At 30.2% G+C, this 6,706-nt stretch overlaps 1 long non-coding RNA gene across 2 annotated transcripts; it reads left to right on the forward strand.

Moving 5' to 3' along the window:
• The first annotated feature begins 149 nt into the window (after nucleotides 1-149).
• On the forward strand, nucleotides 150-3,782 carry LOC25490512 (uncharacterized). 2 transcript variants are annotated; one of them, XR_003009849.2, is made up of 4 exons: nucleotides 150-434; nucleotides 1,927-2,138; nucleotides 2,266-2,334; nucleotides 3,458-3,782. It is a non-coding gene; the product is annotated as an uncharacterized lncRNA (long non-coding RNA). The 2 variants fall into 2 exon arrangements; XR_005645457.1 differs by lacking the exon at nucleotides 150-434 and adding an exon at nucleotides 453-1,153.
• The last annotated feature ends 2,924 nt before the right edge of the window (nucleotides 3,783-6,706 follow it).

A 6,706-nucleotide genomic window follows, 5' to 3' on the forward strand; every position in this document is an offset into this window, starting at 1 on the left:
AGTTACTATTTATTCTTTTCTTCCACGTGAAAAAACGTTTTGGTATAATAATATATATTTATATTTATCTATTAAATAAAATAAATATCTAGACAAGACAAAATATTAATAAAAAAACAAAACAAAATACAATTAGAAAACCCTTCCTCTTCTGCGATTCTCCAAATCACCAAAGCTTAATCCCTTTCATTTTTTTTATTTTTTATTGACAAAATATCCCTTCTCCGTTGGAATCCAGATCCAAACATCCCTACCCCCAAACGCTGTGAAATCCTTTCTCTGTTAGATTATCTTTAAATCCCTTTGAGAATCAGGAACCCTAAATCCCTTTATCTGATAGATGTCGCTGTTGTTTCTTTATTCGAGCCCCACGATGGCGATGACGTTTGCGGCGATTGACTGATGAAGATAACCATTTTTTGTGATTCACGAAGGTACTCTGTTTTCTGCTATATCATATCTTGTTGTTCTCTGTTCATGTTCTCGTTCACACAACTTCACTATAACGATTCTCTTTAATCAGTTTTTTAGCTGATTGCATAGTTGTTCGAATAAATTCTCCCTTTACAGGTTACGGTTTTGTTGTCTATTATTTTGTCCACAAATGCTCTTTCTTATTTGATTGGATTGGATTTAAATTGTAAAGATGGATTTATAGAGTTGATTTAGATATATATGCTTGATGCTTCTCTTGAATTTGTGAATGCATAGTTGTTGTTAGTTATGAACTTGAATATGATTCTAATTTGTATTTTTCTAAAGGAACAGTCTATGTAACCCTTTTTTCCCGTTTCTCTTATCTCTCTTATGCTATGATATAATTCCTTATTAGAATTTAATCATTGCAGTAGTGATTATGTTGAATTTGGACAAGGAAGGACAACTCAGTTAACTAAACAAATTTATTCATTGAATTTTTACCCCAGTTTTTACAAATTTATAGATTTGAAGCAGGGGGTTGGTTTAGAGAATTTAAGAAAGTTATTATGTTAGAATTGCTCATGTTTACCCGCTCATGTATGGAAGCCTGAACATCTCATCTGCCCTCTGTCGTCCAGAACCATGTTTGCCTTTGATAAAGTGATTTCAAGTTGTTGTATCCGCAATTTGTCGACCTACCTAAAAGGAACTCCCACCGTTTTGCTTTTGCAAAGTAAGCTTTGGACCTTAGCTGATTTTGTGAATAAACATCTACTTTTTCCATAGCAATAAAAATATTATACTCATTTCTAGGTGATTACATTTCTTTGCGTCTAATTTTCTTTGATGGCAAGTAAATTATAAGGACTCTAAGCCTTCGAAACATTTTCTCAATGATCAAATTTGGATTCTTTGGATTTTAGTAGGTATAATTTTTTTGTAAATGAACAATCCTTTTAAGCCTCTCTCACCTACTGCCACTTTTATCTTGAACACAAGATGTTGGAAAAATTAGGGGGACATCGGAACATAATTTAAGCTGGGAGAAAGGGATGAAAAATTGCCGCAGGTTGTCGATTGTTAAATGTCATAGAAAATGTTTCTCAAGCTCAATGATTTTTTATCGCGTAACAACAAAAATTGTAAGGGTGTGTGTGCGCGTGGAGTTTTGGTCCCTAAAAACAAACAAGAGCATAAGGTCAATGTTAATTAAATGAGGATGCAGCTATTTTTTTTTTAATTACTAGCATATAAAATCATATGGCTGGAGTCCATTGCCTATTATTATAAGTAGTATAATGAATTTGAAAATTTGATTATTGGTGTGATTGTAATGCAGAAAATTCCATTCACATCTATGTTAGTATTTAGAATTATCCAAGGATTAGATTGTAGGCTTGTGTAGCTGCAGCTATATGTTTTAGTTTTTCTACTCAATTTTAATTTTCTGTTTAGGAGACTTGGTGTTTAATGGTTGTATTAATTGGTTTTTGTTTGATTCTCTAGCACATGAATTTTGGGTAAGTGTTATGCAACAACCCTTCATAGAAGGTGGGTACTTCATTTCAATTAAGTTGTTGAGTCCGGAATTTTTAAGTCGTAAGGGCTGGAGTACCCCTTTGATGAGATGATGGTTTGAGGATGACATGGAATGTGGAGAAGGAGAGAGGGGGAACAAGTCCACTCGTGATTAAAGTGTTCAAAGGAGACATCAGAAGGTATGAACATCATGCTTATGTATATTTCCAATGATTCTCCATGTATACTTGTAATTTTTAAGTTAGTTCTTCATACTTTTCATACACTGATTTTTCATTCTTGTGTTTATAATACTCTGATATATAGGATGATCGTCATGTATTAAATGGATAGATGACATAAATCTACCAATAACACAAGTGGCACTTCGAATGGGTATCCCTCTGAACTTTTTCTCTCTTATTGCTTTCTTACATATATTAATTAACATGTTCTCTAAAGGGTTGAATTATGATTTTACAATATATTGTTATTCATTTATACTTATTTATGATTCAAAGTAATATATACTAGTACCACATAATGATGAAACATATAGTTCCATAAAGATAATGGAATCCCAATTCGTTGTGCCTTGTTATTTCGGATGAAAAAATTTGTCTTGTTAATCTCTATTGTGAATCACGTTATGAATTAATACATGGGTTTTATCTTTATGTAAATTTCTTAACTCTAATTAATTTGCAGTGATTTGTGTTTTTTTTTATGCCCAGTTGCCTTTTATATTGTTTGTCTTGTAAAAGGCTTAATTGGTAGTATCTAAGAGTCATTTGCACATAATATTAGTTTCCTCACCCCCCTTGTCTGATTTGTGATCTCACACCCTCTCGTTTGCCCCTTTTAACTTGGGTGACATTGGGGTGCCAATGTCATGTGACATTGATCAACCACAATGTCACAAGTGGCTTTCTTCTTACTCTCACAAGGTTTTTTTTTTTGTTTTTTTATACACTTGTCACATGACATTAACACCCCAATATCACCCAAGTGCTACCCACCCCTTTTCTTTGTTATCCCATATTTTGATTTTATATTTGAGATGAAAATTGTGGTTTCACATTGTTTATTCCATGATTTCTCATCCAATTGACTTTTGTACTTTGGACTAGAATTTTATTAATTTTTATCTCTTTAAATTGCCATTGATTTCCTATTTTCCTTGACTATATTGTTGCCCAGTTAATCATCAAATTTGTAGCTATCAATGAAATTCTACAAGTTGATAATTAGAAAGCAAAAAAATAAATAAGGTTTTCATAACTTTCTTTGTTTATGCTAAAGTTTCTTATGATATTGAAAAGTAATAAATTTACGTGGTCATATAAAGCATTATAGTGTACCTCCTTTATTGACTAATTATTTGTTTGCTATTAGCTTGATTGTTATTTCTTGTGTATGGTTCTTTGCCTATGATTGCTATTTCCATGTTTGGAATTTGTATTGTGCAAGAGAATTTTTGTACACATTACTTATTGAACATATTAATTTTATTTCGTAGATGAATAATGATGATATTGAGGAAGATTTTCAAGATTTGGAAGCACAAGATTTCCATATAGATGTCCATGGTCATTTAATTATGATGATATTGACGAAGAATTTCAAGACTTGGAAGGACAAGATTTCCATATAGATGTTCATGGTCATTTTGATTGTGATCAATTATAGTTGACATTATTTAGGGCATACATTAAAGATCCAAATTATTTATCATGTAATTTTGAAAATGTTATTTCGATTGAGTTTAATGATGATTGACAAGTATTTGATTTTATGTAATTTAGATTCATATTACAATTTTATATCAATAAAATTTTACTATAGCTATTGTTCTTTTTAGTCAAATATTAATGATTTAATATGGATATTTTTTTTTTATAAATTTACAAAAAATAAGTTTTTTGCAACGTTTTTTCACCATTGGGGTAGTCATGAAAAGGCCTTTAGAAACAGGTCTTTCAAAACGGTTCTCATAATAGCAACGGTCAAAGGTGTTGCGATAACTCCTGGAAAAGCGTTCTCCAAAGTATTTCAATTGCTACGCTTTTGTTTCTGGCGACGCCGAAATACCGTTGGTATTTTGATTTTTGAAATCCGTTCTCATATGATTCCCATCACTACGGTTTTCCTTACGGCGTTGCTATTTTTGAAGTAAACCATTGTGCAATGATAAGACAACGCCTCGGTTTGCCACGGGTGGAAAAGCGTTCTGGTAGAAAACAGCAACAGTTTTTTCATATTTTGCAACACATTTTTGGTGTTGTCGTAGGATGAAAATGTTGTAGTGTGAGTTTACTTTAAAGTAGGGACCAAAAGTGAAGATGGAAAAATTTTTAGGGACTAAAAGTTGAAGGAAAATTTTAGAGGGATTAAAACGAAAAGTTGGTATATTGATAGGGACCGAAAACATATTTAACCCTTTTTAATATATAGGAATATCCTTACAAGTGAGAGTTATATAGGTCATTTGTAAATCAATCAAGATGTCAAAAGTACTCTTGAGTTGATATAGGATGAAATTGCATTATGTTCTTATAGAGAGTTATCATCCTATCCATGACCTGGTATCCCTCAGATACAAGCTCAAAATATATATGTACCCTGTCTAGTAGTGACGACTTTGTAAGAGTCTACAGAGACATTCTAAACATTTGAGATAGTCTGCACAAACTTTAAACATTGGGTTCTCACATGTGTGAAATGATGGAGCATAGTGGTATAAGTTTAATTAATTATTTGATTAATTTCAAGATTTAATAATTATCGATTCTTATTCATTGCGTAATACATAACTTTGGCATCATATATCCGATCGAAGTGCTATAAAGCAAGGGAAGAGAAATACAACTTTCATTTTCCTTTTGAAGCACAGTTCAAGCATCTTTATGGTAAAAAAATTACATCTCTAAAGCATTGAAGTCGATTACGATTTTGGGCCACTATTTTTTATTTATTTTTAAGAATATTGGGCCACTTAATATTGTCTAATTGGGCTTACTTAAGTCCAAATCATGTTCAAAATGTCCATACCATAATGGGATTAGGTTTTAGTATTTTAGGAGTATATATAAGATTTTGTTTTGTTGGAGACAACCATCAATTCATTCAGCCGTTTTCACATTTTGATTTTGGCAAATCAAACTCCATATGAGTTCAATTCTGCAGATCTATTCGCCAATTAAGGATCCTATTTTATATTTGAGGTTTGAATTTCTAATCTCAATTTCATTTCTATGATTTAAAATATTTTCCTTTAGATTTTCAATCTCTTGATTACAATTTCATTTCTTTGATTTATGTTGAACGCTTGTTTCGACTATATAGATTTATAATGTTCAATTCGGCTTAGGTTAATCGAATTTATTTATTTAGACACATGATATAAATAAATATTCGAATAGGGGTTTGTAATTTTTTTAGCGGGATTTCAGTAATTTTTTGTAACATGATTGATTGGATTTGACATTTAGACTAACTATGGTTTTGTGATGCTTCTTCCAAAATCAAAGTAAATCAAATTCAAGATTTTTGTGAAGCTTGTTCCTGAAATCAGTAGAGATCCTAAAGAAATTAATTGGTACTTAATCAATTAGTTTCATAATCAAATAAGATAATTGAAACATAGAATGAATAACACTAATACCAATTATAGACCCAAACAAAATTTGACAAGCCAACAAATTGGTTGTTTTGCCAACTCGTTAATTTCATGTAAAGTAGACTATTCCTTGAAACAAACAAAATCCCCAATCTATATTTTTATTATTGTTCTTATTCATGGTTATTTATAATTGATAGGTCTTTGTGAGAACACCAAGGTTTAACAATCTTATACTACATTTTTGAAAATCTAATTTTTGATTTTATCACCCACGACAACAATTAGATCATCGTGTGAGTGATGAGAGTAATGAGATTATGAAACATTGATTCTATGAAATATTGGGGTGGAAACCCTAACTACTTTAATCATGGATTATAGTGGGTGAAGTCCCTCTAAGTTTAAGGGCAAAATAACATTGGAATGAACTAGTCAATCAAGTTGATGATAAATCATATCAATATTTTTTATGGTTTAACTTAATCATGTTTTAACTCGTATTGAAATGAATTTTTTTTTACTAAATCTGAAAATGAAGTTAAACGTAACATTTTCTTAAGATTAATACTTGTATATACACCCTCTCGTCGTTATTATAAATAATATCATTTTTTTTAGATTCATTGAATGACTGATGTATTTGACCAATACAATAGATAAAATATATCAGTATTCAATGAATTTGAAAATTCAACGTATATGCGTGTGTGTATATTAAGACATCAATATATAGATATATTATAATATTTATATATACTTTGACTGATATTTATAAACATTATATTTTAATATTTATCTACATACATTGAATGATATATATACACTTTGACTGATAATAATATATAGACATTATTTGTACCAAAAAAAAATATATATATATATATATATATATATATAGACATTATATTTTAATATTTATCTATATACATTGACTAGTATATATGGATATACATAGACTATTTAATATATTTATTTATATTTGACTGATACTCTCTCTCTCTCAATGTTAAACTCTTTTGAAAGGGGTATCATTTTATATTCTAGATGTTAAATAATTTTAAACCTAACAAATAAAGTTCTCTTTGTTTTGCAATAAGCAGAGCTCATATCCATGGCAGCCAATCAAAATTCAAACATCGAGACTTC

This window comes from Medicago truncatula, chromosome 3, assembly GCF_003473485.1.
Source record: "Medicago truncatula cultivar Jemalong A17 chromosome 3, MtrunA17r5.0-ANR, whole genome shotgun sequence".
Lineage (NCBI taxonomy): Eukaryota > Viridiplantae > Streptophyta > Magnoliopsida > Fabales > Fabaceae > Medicago > Medicago truncatula.